Raw genomic sequence first — 13797 nt, 5'->3', positions numbered from 1 at the left:
CCTCGACCATGAGTATTGTCAAGTTTTCTTGTTTGAGTACTAGTCTCATTGATGTTGCCTAACGTCTGCCGTAACTAGGGATCATAACGGGAACACTCGGGAGATTAGGTCCTCTTAGTAAGAGAAACTTATAGTACAAGACTGGGAATGTCCCCCTATCAACAATAGGGAAAATGTCTTTGTAATTTAAAAGGCCGCTCGAAGAGCGAGACTGTGAAAATGCATTGTCGTGCTCAGATGGATTTTAAAAATCATCTGCTTATTGACAGTCGAACTCCAAGATCGAGAAACATTTCTGAGCGTAATAAGGATGACAATGAATCTTACCTTATAGTTCACGAAGAGACATTAAGCGACATAGGAAATGGGTTATACATTGTATGCACACTTGTCCGGAAGGACAAGTGGGAGATTGAAAGGAATGGTGTCTTTCCAACAAGTGTATTATTCTGATAGAGGGTTCATAATTATTACAGAGCTAATTCTTCAGTAAGATCAAGTGATCGGAATGCAAAGGTGGAGGCCGCTTCCGATCAGTAATATTAAGGTATAATTAATATTACAGCTTAATCTTAACTGAACCCTTCGGGTCGAACCCAATAGAACAACCGATCCGAGACGACGAATCAATCTGAAGGATTTAATGAGTCGTTGGAGTTTTACAAACAAAGACGTCGGATATCGAGGCTAGGGCGTCGAGGCCGAGCGTCGCAAAATCACAAGCAACAAGTACGAACATAGCCGTAGCTAGGCTAGGCTAGCTCATCGCAAGCCTAGGCGAACCATGGTGTGCTAGGCGCGCCATGCGTGCTAGGCGCACTAGGCTGCCCATCGCAGCAACACCTGCGTGTATGCGTGCCTTCGCATGGCACAACAACACAACAGCGTGCGTGCATGGGTGCCTAGGCACTATTGCACCACCATCCCACCATCGCAGTGCTAGGCACTTGCGTGTGTGTGCCTAGCACCATCTCCAAGCATCGAACCATCCAGCATACGTGGCTCGCTAGCAGCACGCATGCTGGGCCTTGCATGTATGTCTCGCACCATCGCAGCAGCAGCCTCGCACATCAGCACCATGCCAGGCACTTGCGTGTGTGCGTGTGCGAGTTCTAGTGCATTCTAGCTATACGAGTGCTGGCATGCATGCTTGCTTTGCATTGCAGCAGCATATGGGTTGGCTTGCGTGCTAGCCTTCGCATAACAGCACCAAGTAGCCCGCTGTGCATGTGCGTGGTCTAGGCCCAGCAACACTACGCACCCAGCCAGCAAGGTTGTGCGTGTGTGTGCGATAGCCAGGCAGCAGTGCCCATCGCCCAGTTCAAGGCGTGGCTCACTAGCAGCACACAAGTGTTGGGCTGGGTGATGAGTGCCAGCTGGGCATGCTAGGTTGACTATGCTAGCTGGCCAGCGAAGCAAGCTTCCAGCACAACCATTGCTTGTGGTGGTTTGAGGCAGTGGGGACCAAAGGCTTGGAGCATGCCTTGGGGAGTAAGGCAATGGTCCCCCCAAGGTTTATGGTCCTCACCTAACTCTCTCTCTCCCCTTGACACTTGTTGCACTATGATTGCATTTAATTAATTATTTAATTTAGAATTAAATAAATTAATGATTTTGCATATGATCCCACATTGATCATGAAATGGGATTCAAGTTCCCATTCTCTATAAATACCCACTTGGTTGGGATTTTGAGAACACAACTTGAGTGGAAAAGTAAAGGAAACTTCATTGTTGAGTATACCTTGAAATTCGTAAAACTCCAAGTTTATATTTTGTTCGGGCCTCAACTAACCTTCGAGGCTTAGGACGCCCTGGTCAGGTTCGAGGGTACGATCCCGTCAGAGGCCGCGTGTTTTCGAGGTTCAAGTAAGAGCTCATAGTTGAGCGAAGCACGCGTTAAAGGTATAATCTTTTATCCTTTATTATACTTTCAATTATGGTTTTCTTGTTAATTGCATTTATTATGGGGGCGGGTCTTGGCAGGTTACATTTCGCGTAGTGTGGGTCACTACAGATCATAGGTCGATCCGGTGCAGTTCCAAACTAGCACCTGTGCAAATGATTTATGACTACTATGGCCTTGCAGCACAAGAAACGGTGCTGTAAATAATACTACACACTAATCTACAGTGGTCATTAATCGTCCATCAGTTAAATGACCTCGATTAGGGATAATTTTTGATTTAAATATTCAGTGTTCACTTAACAGGTGTTTCTTTATCCAAGATATGGTCTTGATACCCTGTTTTGAATATTCTCATAAATCGAATGGACTCATTATTTAATTCGAAACCACAATTAAATAGCAATGTAGTGAATAGTAATTTTGCATGAAAAATTTATTACTGCATAAATGAATGGTTTCTACATAGTGTTTTACATTAAGGCATCTAGTTTCATTAAAACACATGTATAGGGAATTCAAGGCAAGTCTCCAAAGTGCTTGATTCCCATTGGCTCGACGTGCTTGTTGCTTCACTTGAAGCTGAGGTTTAGTCAAAGGATCGGCCACATTGTCATCCGTTCCGATCTTACAAATTCTGATTTCACATTCGGATTTCCATTCCCTTATCATGTGAAATCTCCTTTGGACATGTTTGACCTTCTGGTGCTCTCTTGGCTCTCTAGCCTGAGCAATAGCTCCATTGTTGTCACAATAAAGATCTATCGGACCCTTGATGGAGTATACAACACCAAGTTCACTGACGAACTTACAAATCAAAACTGCCTCCTTAGCTGCTTCCGAAGCTACCAAGTATTCAGCTTCAGTTGTAGAATCTGCAGTGGTGCTTTTCTTGGCATTCTTCCAACCAAACGCTCCTCCATTTAGGCAAAATATATACCCAAACTGTGACTTGAATTCGTCTCTGTCAGTCTGGAAGCTAGCGTCGGTGTAACCTTCAACAACCAAATCTTTGTGGCCACCATAGACCATAAATTTATCCTTGTTCCTTTTCAGGTACTTTAGGATATTCTTGGACGCAATCCAATGCGCCTCTCCTGGGTCTGTTTTGTATCGGCTCGTAGCACTTAAAGCGTACGATACATCAGGCCTAGTACATATCATGGCATACATGATCGATCCAATTAGAGAATCTCATGGGACATGGGTAGGTGCCCTCTCTTGGCATTCTCCATGTTGAATCGTGCTAGTACTTTATCAATGTAAGTACTTATGCTCAATCTAATCATCCTCTTAGATCTATCCCGATAGATCTTGATGCCCAATATGTACTGTGCCTCTCCTAAGTCCTTCATTGAAAAGCACTTTCCCAACCAACCCTTTACGGACTCTAATAATTTTGTGTTGTTTCCAATGAGCAATATGGCATTGACATATAGGACTAGGAATGTGATGTCACTCCCACTGACCTTCTTGTAAACACAAGACTCGTCTGGATTCTTGACAAAACCAAACTTGTTGATGGCTTCATCAAATCGCAGATTCCAACTTCTACTTGCCTACTTCAGTCCATAAATGGACTTCTTAAGCTTGCATACCTTTCCAGCGTTGCATGGATCAACAAAACCTTCCGACTAAGTCATATACACAGTTTCTTCCAAAATTCCGTTAAGGAAGGCGGTTTTGACGTCCATTTGCCATATTTCGTTATCGTAATATGCAGCAATGGCTAGGATGATCCGGACGGACTTAAGCATTGCGACTAGCAAAAAGGTTTCATCATAATAAATCCCATGGATTTGCCTATAACCTTTTTTCACCAGTCTAGCTTTGTATATTGATACATTTCCATCTTTTTTTGTTTTCAATTTGAAAATCCATTTGCAACCGATGGGTGTGTAACCTTTGGGCAAGTTTACCAAGTCCCATACTTGATTTTTAAACATGGAAGCCATCTATGATTTCATGGCCTCTATCCATTTAGTAGATTTGGGGCTCGTCTTAGCTTGTTTGTATGTCCCTGGCTCATCTCCATCCATGACTAGGATGTCTAGATCTTTGGTTAAGACAATACCAAGGTATCTGTCTGGTTGAGATCTTTGCTATTGCGACCTACGAAGGGTAATAGGTTGAGCATTTACATTGTCTGTTTGATTCTGAACAATCTTATCAACTGCTTCTAAATCATTTTGATTGTCATTTTTATCAGGTTGACATTGTTGCTCATCCTCTTGAACTGCGTCGAGTTCGATTTTCCTCCCACTTGTCATTTTTGAAAGGTGTTCCTTCTCCAAAAAGACACCATCACGAGCAACAAACACTTTGTTCTCGGATTTATTGTAGAATTAATACCCCTTGGTTTCTTTTGGGTAGCCCACAAAGAAACACTTCTTCGATTTTGGGTGAAGCTTGACAGAAACTAATTGCTTGACTTATGCTTCACAACCCCAAATCTTTAGAAAAGACAACCTTGGAGGTTTTTTAGTCCATAATTCATATGGAGTCTTTTCTACAGCTTTTGACGGAGCACGGTTCAGTGTTAGTGCCGCAGTTAGTAACACATGTCCCCAGAAAGAGATAGCAAGTTCACTAAGACCCATCATTGATCAAACCATTTCTAACAAGGTTCGATTTCTCCTTTCGGATATTCCGTTCCATTGAGGAGTTCCAGGAGGTTTCAGCTCTGAAAGAATACCATTTTCTTTCAAGTTATCATCAAATTCAAGGCTCAAATATTCGCCACCTCAATCTGATCAAAGTGCTTTTATCTTCTTGCCAAGTTGATTCTCAACTTCACTCTGAAATTCTTTGAATTTCTAAAAGGATTCAGATTTATTCGACATAAGGTAGACAAAACAATATCTACTATAGTCGTCGGTGAAGGTAATGAAATATCGATAACCTTGCCTTGCGGGTGTAGTCATTGGTCCACATACGTCCGTATGTATTAGACCCAATAAGTCACTTGCCCTTTCTCTTAGCTTGGAGAACGACTGCTTTATCATCTTGCCTAATAGACATCTTTCGCAATTTTCAAACGACTCCAAGTCGAATGAGTCAAGAACACCTTCTTGTAGAAGTTTCTTGATGCGTTTGACGTTAATATGGCCAAGACGACAATGCCATAAGTAGGTTTGATTCGACTCGATGGTATTAGCCCTTTTGGCGGTATCATTAATGTTATAAACTTATTTGTCAAGAGAGAGCACATAAATACCATTTTCTGAATATGCCTTACCATATAAAACATTATCGAAATAAAATGAACAACTATTGTTCTTAAATACGAAAATCAAATCCCTTGGCGTCCAATGCCAAAATTGAAATAATCTTTTTGGTAACTCTAGGAACATGATAGCAATTGTCAAGTTCCAAAATAAGCCCAGAGGGCAAAGATAAACTAAGAGTTCCAACGGAGATGGCCTTTTGCTCCATTGCCGACCCGAAGCTCGACCCCTCCCTTCTCTAGCCTCCTATTTATCCTTAGTCCCTGAGCATTGGAACAAAGGTGTGAGCCACATCCGGTATCTAATACCCATGATGTTTTGTTTGCGAAGTTTAAGTTTATAACAAAAATACCTAATGAAGAAGCAACAGTGTCGTTCTTCTTATCTTCCTTGAATTTGAGGCAATCCCGTTTCCAATGTCCCTTCTTCTTGCAGTAGAAACATTCGGAGTCGGATTTGGAAGAGGCTACCTTTTTGTCCTTGCTGCTCTTAGCAGTGTTAGACTTAGGCGGAAAATTCTTCTTTTTCCTTTTAAAGCTCTTCTTCTTGCCCGAGCACTTGAATGGCTTTCCCTTTCTCACCATGAGCATATCATATTTTCCCTCATCCTTGAAGGTTTGCTCGGCTTGCTTCAACATACCATGAAGCTCGATGAGAGTTTTCTCCATGAGAGTTTTCTCGGTTGAATACCCAGCATCGAGCCTTTCCATGTTCTCAAACAATCCAATCATTTTATGAACATGTGGGCTTACTGGCTCTCCTTTCTAGAGCTTGCTTTTAAGGATTTGCCTGTGGGTTTTGAACCTTTCAGTTCGGGCCTACTCTTGAAACATATTCTGAAGCTCAGAAATGATCTTAAAAGCCGTCTCCTTTTCAAAGAAAATCTTTTGAAGGTCCGGAGACATAGTGGTCAACATGATGCATTTGACATCCCGATTGGCACTTTGCCATCGGTTAGGGGCAGCTTGAGTGACCTCCTCATTGGGAGTGTTGGGCATTTCCTCATCAAGGACGTATTCCTTTTGCTCTTGCATGAGAATAATACGCAAATTTCTTTGTCAATCAAGAAAATTTGGCCCACTCAACTTCTCCTTGTCAAGAATTGAGCGTAATGAAAACTGGTTGTTTAAGTTATTTGCAGACATGGTTCTACAATTGAAAGAATATAAAATGAAAAACCATTCATAAACCAATAAGTTTGAAATTTAAAATGTTCATGCAAATTTTCAATCTTATAAAGCATTTTATCCACGCATTAATAATTTGTCCCTTTTGGCGAGAATAAAATGATGCCGAGATCCCAAAAATCAAAAAGTGATTAAGCATGCTTTGGCTTGTCTTAACACTAGATATTTTAGAGTAAGCAATCCAATTGCTAATAGCTCTAAGCTACTCTCGGTTTGATAAAACATCGCATCTAATGCTTCCTTAACATTTTATCTCTTTTTCCACGACATCTAAGGACTCCTTACTGATATCGTTGAGCTTAACCAAGACTAACTCGTATACCTAGTATACCTTACGTTCCTAGGAAAGTAGTGATGCCTCGCTTTGGCGTAGCCCATCACGTACGCGCATTAGTTCTGTAGGTGTTGTTCTTGGAATGACAAATTTTTGCTCAATATTTTAAGGGACCTAGGGTTTCTATGTTGGTTGATTTAAGTGAACTTAACTAATCATCGTAACATTTGAAATCCTAGACATGCATCTAACATTCAAATATGTATATATAAGCACAATAATATATATAAATCATAAAATAGATGCATTTGGCAACTAGCATGACCCCTTGAAATGTTTAAATCTTCAAGGGTCTTCAACTTGGCTCGTCTTCAGCGAAACACCGTCTTGAGACATCTTCGCCAAAATAAAATTACTAGCTACTATGACTAAGATTAATCTAAATATTAAGGTACAAAAATACTCAACGGTACGCAGACCGTATTTAGATTTACAAAAATACGTAACGGAACGCAGTTCGTATTTTCTACCCTAATCAGGCCCCACTAGTTGCCATTTTCACGAAACTTGTGAAACAATATATTTCCATTCATACATTCACTATATGTGAATGGCCCATGTATTTTACGTTGAAAAACAAGTAAAATTGTACAACACTCGAGAACAAGTAACTAACTTAGGTTGTTAATCCGATTAACACACTTAATTAAAGCTAGTCAATGTTGTTTAGCATATTTTGTTTATTAAGGCGCAATTTGTTCACGAAATTATTCAAGCTCCCACTAAATTCTGCATCCAACTTAATTAATCTAATTACTTCAGCCGGTAAACCCAAATTTTGTCAAAATTAAAATTTTTGCAAGAGCCGGAAAAATCGAGGTCTAACCTCGTTAAAAATTTTAAATAAATTTAAAACCGAAATTTTTTGCAAAAGACGATAGCCCAAAACTTAAGCAAAAAACGTCCCACTCAATCCTTCTAAGTTGCGCACCATGGCTGCTAGGCAGCTCATGGGATGTGCGTGATGCATGGTGCTAGCATGTTGCACCCTCCATAGCACGCTACGCTGGCTAGCACTAGCAGCTTGCTACGCATGCTGGCGCCTGCCAGCGAGTAGTGGGCTGGCTGGGGCTTGCTACCATGCTGCCCAGCAGCATCCCCAAGCATCCAGCAGCCTAGGCCATGCACATGCATCAGCGCACCAGCACTTCCTCGCCACACAGCAGCGCCATTTCAAGGCACAACCCCCGTGCGCACCATAAGCAGCCTGGCTAGCCTTGGTGATGCTTGGGTGTTTTTGCCTCGATTTGCGTGCTGATTCTTGGGATTTGAATCTCGATTTACGTGTGACTCAAAATTAATTCTAAATTTATTTTAGAATCAATTTAAGGCAAAATGAAATTAAAATAAGTGCAACTTAATTAAATTCAATTTTAATGGTGTAGTAGCTTAAATCATCCTAAATTATCCTTTTGAAATACTTCAAGTTTTTCTTTATGCTTTAAAATTGAAGGGCTACACCAAAAATTAATTTAACCCAAATGTAAATTAATGATGAGTTTTGACAAAATAGGGAGTTAGAAAATAAAACCAATCATCCAAGGAAAAATTTCCAACTTTTAACTTGTGTAAAATAACAAAATCACATCTTCCAAGATGAAGATTAATCAAGATTTAATCACAAGTATTTGAACTTTAAGGACTTTAATCAGCACAAAAATGATTAAATCCAAAACTTAGTTCAACATGGAATTTAGAATCAAAGTTCCAACCATTTAAACACTAAAGATTGGATCTTTAATATACAAGGAACTTTAAATTTCACATTCACAATAAACATTCACACTTTAATGCAAATTATTTGCATGATTGTGAAATAACAAGTTTTTGTGAGAAATTGAACATACCAACTTAAGCACACATTATGACTTCATAACCATGCTTAAAAGGGTTTATAATTGCAGTATATTAGGGATGCAACCATACATTTAATCTACCCTTAACATGCATAAATAAATCAAGGTATAAAGATTTAAAATTTTCATCTAAAACGAAAAACCCCTCGAAAAACGTATTTCTTGGAGGATTTTTGCTTCTGGACAATCCTAAAAGTAAAAGGGTAAGAAACGATTTAAAACATCGATTCCACCCAAAAATCACTATTTTTGAGTCGAAATCTGGGTTCGTCAGCCAAAATGAGAAAATTACGAGTTTTAAAGTTAATTAAAACGAGCTTCTAATCCAATTAAGCACAACAAGAAATTTAAATCCATTTTAAATCACCTTAATTAATTACAAATTGCAATAATTAAAAAGAGCGCGACTCCGATACCGATGTTAGGTTTCGTAGCGTTCAACGCTACGCGGAAGAGAAACCCGCCCAAGACTCGCCCCAATAATTAAAGCAATAAAGCATGCATAAACATAATTAAACAATAATTAAGAAAAGGGATAAGGAAGTAATACCCTTGAAGTGTGCTTCGCTCGTAAATCGAGCTCCAACGGCTCGTACCCACGACCCGACCCGAACGATCTTCGCCTCGAGGGTTAGTTGAGACTTGACCAAGTATAAAACTAGAGTTTTACGAACTTAAAGGTTTTATCAACAATAAGAGATGCCTTTTTGAGTTCCACTCAAGTTGATTTCCAAATGCCCAATCTTGGGGTATTTATAGGGAAATGCAACTTGCTCTTCCCATTCATGATCAACGTGGGATAGTTGCATTTTCTACTAATTTATTTAAATCAAAAATACATTATAAAACAATGCAATCAACAATTTACGAGTGGCATGAGGAGAGGAGAGATTAGGTGAGGATTATAACCATGGGGGGACCATTGCCTTGCTCCCCAAGGCATGGCTCTAAGCCGTGGTCCCCACTCTCCTCAAACCGGCATCAAGCCAGGGGTGAGCTGCAGCCAGCCTTGCTAGCCAGCTTGCACAGTTAGCACGCATAGCACGCACTAGCCAGCACGCCTAACACATGTGTGCTGCTAGCGAGCCATGCATGCTGTTAGGTGCTAGGCGCTGGGCGATGCCTGATATGGTGCTAACCCTTGCCACACGCACAGCTTGCTTGCTGGCTGGTGCGTGGCGATAGGCCTAGGCACACACACGCACAGCACAGTGTGCTTGCTAGCTGTTGCGTGGTGCTACGCCATGGTGCTGCTTTGTGCTGCCTTGCGAGGCACCCACACACGCAAGCACCTAGTGCTAGCGATGGTGCTGCCATGCGAAGGCACGCACACTCGCAAGCACCTAGTGCTAGCGATGATGCTTCCATGCGAAGGCACGCACACACGCAAGCACCTAGTGTTAGCGATGGTGCTGCCATGCGAAGGCGCGCACACACGCAAGCACCTAGTGCTAGCGATTGTGTTGCCATGCGCCTAAAACGCAAGGTGCGCCTAGCACACATGGTGCGTCTAGGCTTCTGCCTGGCCATGGAAAGTGCATGCTAGCTTGAGCTAGCCTAGCGTCCACATGGCTAGGCCATTGTGATGCAACGGCTACGCTCGAACTTGTTGCTTGTTGATTTTGCAACGCTTGGTCTCGACGCCCTAAGCTCGATATCCGACGTCTGTATTCGTAATACTCTAGTGACTCATCAAATCCTTCGGATTGATTCGTTAGTTCGGATCGGCAGTTTGTTTGGGTTCGACCTGTTGGGTTCAGCCAAGACCAAGCGGTAATATTAATTGTTCACTAATAATACAGATCGGAAGCGGCCTCCACCCAGGCGTTTCGATCTCTTGATCTCACTGAAAAATTAAATTCCTGATAATTCTGAGCCCTCTATTAGAATAATACACTTGTTGGAAGGACACCATTCCTTTCACTAGGTTCTTAGGCAATTATCTACTTTCATCTACTTCAATGATAAGATAATCAATAGTGTTTGTTTGCGTTTGATTAGTGCTAGTGTATCGGTGTGTATGGTTATTTCTTGATGATTTGGAAATGCTCACTAAGGTGTGTTAATGCTTGCTTTCACTTTGGCTAATTGAATGCATGATTTAATTGCTACCCTATTTAGTTGCTTGCAAAAGAGCTATTTAGGTAGAAGAGAACCCCTTGAGTTGATCATGAGCCTTTGGCCGGGATTGGGTGTTTAATTGTATAGCATGCTCGAGAGAGACCTAGATGATTAAGAGTTCTCCCTTCATTTTATTGCGAAAGTCCATGCTTATTGCTATGCTTGTGCTCGTCACATTAGTTATGCTTGATTCCCCTTCCTAGTGACTTTATTTCTAGGTTCTAATTCCGTAGTTAGTTAGCTATTATCTTTTTTTTTTAATCCACCCCCCATATCTCCTTTGACCTAGCTTAGTTGGTGGTAGTGTTGACAATAATTTAGTCGTCTCTGCGGATTACCCCTTTACATACCATTAGACTTGTCTAGTGTAGGTTTGGGTATAAAAATATTGTTGAGTAGAGGGATAGTTAGTCCAACGACCTAATCTAATCCGCTCTCACCAAAATGAATTTTGATGAGTGGCATTTATGCCACCATTTTACCCTCTTTCATTAGAGAATTCCCCCGATTTGTCACTTGTTTATGCTTCTTCTCACCGCTTTTACTTCTATTTTAGTTACTTTAGCTTCCTCTCGTGTTTTCCCTTCCCGTTTATCTTTTCTTCTACTTTTTACCTTCTCTTTGTGTGTTTTGATAGCTCCTAGCACTCGTGAGCAAATTTTGGATTGTTAGATGGAGTGGAGATACTAAGGAAGCATGCTAAAGGAAGAGGAGATGCCACAAGGGAGAGGGCGCGCTGCTACATAGAGCCGTGGGCGCGGGACTCACAGTCGCGAGCGCGGACAGGAGGGATCCTGAGCCACCAACAGTTTCAGGAAATGGCTGGGCGCGGCAAACAGAGCCGCGGGCGCGGCGATCTTGGTCTGGCGAACTTCTTACCCATGATGGAGAGGGCACGACTGCTTACTTGGAGAGCCCTCTCCCTTGCCCATTTTCCTCGTTTTAATAGGAGACTATAAATAGTCTTAAGCTTAAGTTTTCATTCATCAACTTTTCCATTGGCATGAAAAACACTTTGTAGAGAGAGAAAATGAACATCTTTTAGAGAGAGAAAACATTTAGTCTTCAAGATTAAATCTTTGTAATCAAATATTCAAGCTTTCCTCTAGATTGTTGCAACTACTTTGATGATTGGGTAATCTTTCAACATTTATAACAGTAATATTTCCTCCTTATTCACTAGTTTTTAGTTTTATTAGTTCTATTTCTCTTATTTATGTTTTCTTCTATAAATTTCCATGCTTTATTGGTTTAATTGATTTCTAATTCACTTAGAATCATGCTAGGTTGTGTTAGTATTGAATATATGTTTAGCTTAGTTGTCATGGCTATTTTCCTTTCTCTAGCTTAGATTTTTTTGCTAGGGAAGGGGGTGAAAATCATGTTTATTTCAGTTTCTATTGATTATTGATTGGATTTTACCTCGATTTGATGATTTGTGCTTAAGAATGCTTGGAGTTTTTTAGTGCACCTATAACCCCAATGTTTTAGTCCTAGAATAGATGCATGAGAATGATCTATGCTTAGGGTGGATTTATTTCATCAACTTGCTTTGAGTAGTTGCATGAGAATGAATTGCTTTGAGTAGTTGCATGAGAATGAATTTATTTTCATTAGTGTCTTGTTGGTCATGATTGGAACCCCCTCTCCCTAGTGCCTTTTTCCATTATTATCTCCATAATCTTGCTATTCGTCTTCATTTTAGAGTGTCTATTGTAATCTTTTTATTTTGGGTTTAATTTAGTCTTTTTTGGTAGATATTTTTATCATTGAACTCTTCACAACAAACCATAACACCCCTTTTTGTTACTCGCAATATATGCTAGATTTCGTATTGATTGTGCAATACCCCCGTTTCTTTGGGATTCGACCCTAACTTGCCACCATCTAAATTAAAATTGATAAAGCTAGGTTAGGAGATAAAAATTGTATATTTGATCTAGGTAGTAGTAACGACCTATTATCCACCGATCAAATTTTTAGCGCTGTTGCCGGGGTACGAACCTGGGTCACCCACGTGACAAGCGGGAATACTTACCACTATACTACAGCGACCTATGCTTTGTTCTTCTTGTAGGTACTCAAATCTTTGGATTTTTGTCTACAAATTTGAGGTTGGAAGTTTTGAGATGAAAGGATGAAAGCAAAATGGAGATGCCCAGGAGATGCCCTGGAGAGGGCGCTCACACGAAGGCCCGCGGGCGCGGACAGGGTCGTCTCATAAATCGCTAACAAACAGGAGATGCCTGGGAGAGGGTGCGGACTATCAAGACGCGGGTGCGACACTTCAACCCGCGGGCGCGGCAGGCTACGTTTCAGAAATTCCCACAAACGGGAGATGTCTGGGAGATTCCTGGCCGCGGGTGTGGGACCCATACGCGCGGGCAAGGCCTCTAGACCCGCGGGTGAGGCATCAAGGGTCTGCAAATTTTAATTAATTTTTCTCAGCAAAAAACCGAAACTCATAACCCCCAATTCAGAATTTTCGACCCTTTCTCTCTCTAAACCTCTCTCCCCTTTAAACCCCAACTCAAACTACCTCAAACTCTCATCATTCATCAAATTTTCTCACTTCCCTTCAAATTTCCCACACATAATTCTGAAATTTCACCTTTCAAAACCCTAAAATTTCGATGTTCTCCCTTGAACGGACTTTGTTTCCACCATTAAAGGGTTTTTGAAGGTGAGCTCGATTTCCTCTTCAGAGGCTAGTTGGAGTAGCCTTTGGTACTCATTGTTGGTATATATCTCTTTCTTACTCAAGCTTTTCTTTGAATTTGAAGAAGTTTTTATGGTTGAGATAATTTGGCATCTTATGATTTGTTGATTCATGCCTATTTTAATTGTTGAGAAAATTTGGTTGAGAAAATTTGGAAATTTTGATGTTTGCATGCCTATTTTGTGTTAATTAATCCTATTAAGCATTGTTAATTGTTGATTTGTTGTCTTTGTTAGTTTTATGGAACTAGATTGCTTGGTTGTGGTTGTGCTTGGTGATTATTGGAAGTGTGCTCATTGTGGTGGTTACTTGAAATCGGAGACTTGTTGTGGTTTGATTGTTGTGGTGAATTGTTCTGATGAATTGTTGGGGTAGTTGATTGCATCTTGGTGTTGGAAAAAATGGTTTTTGGCTCAAAAAAGATAAAGAGCAGGAAGGAACCGCAAAG

The sequence above is a fragment of the Chenopodium quinoa genome, unplaced genomic scaffold (genome assembly GCF_001683475.1).
Source record: "Chenopodium quinoa cultivar QQ74 unplaced genomic scaffold, ASM168347v1, whole genome shotgun sequence".
Lineage (NCBI taxonomy): Eukaryota > Viridiplantae > Streptophyta > Magnoliopsida > Caryophyllales > Amaranthaceae > Chenopodium > Chenopodium quinoa.
The sequence above is the reverse complement of the archived record's forward strand: the minus strand, read 5'-3'. Positions refer to the sequence as shown.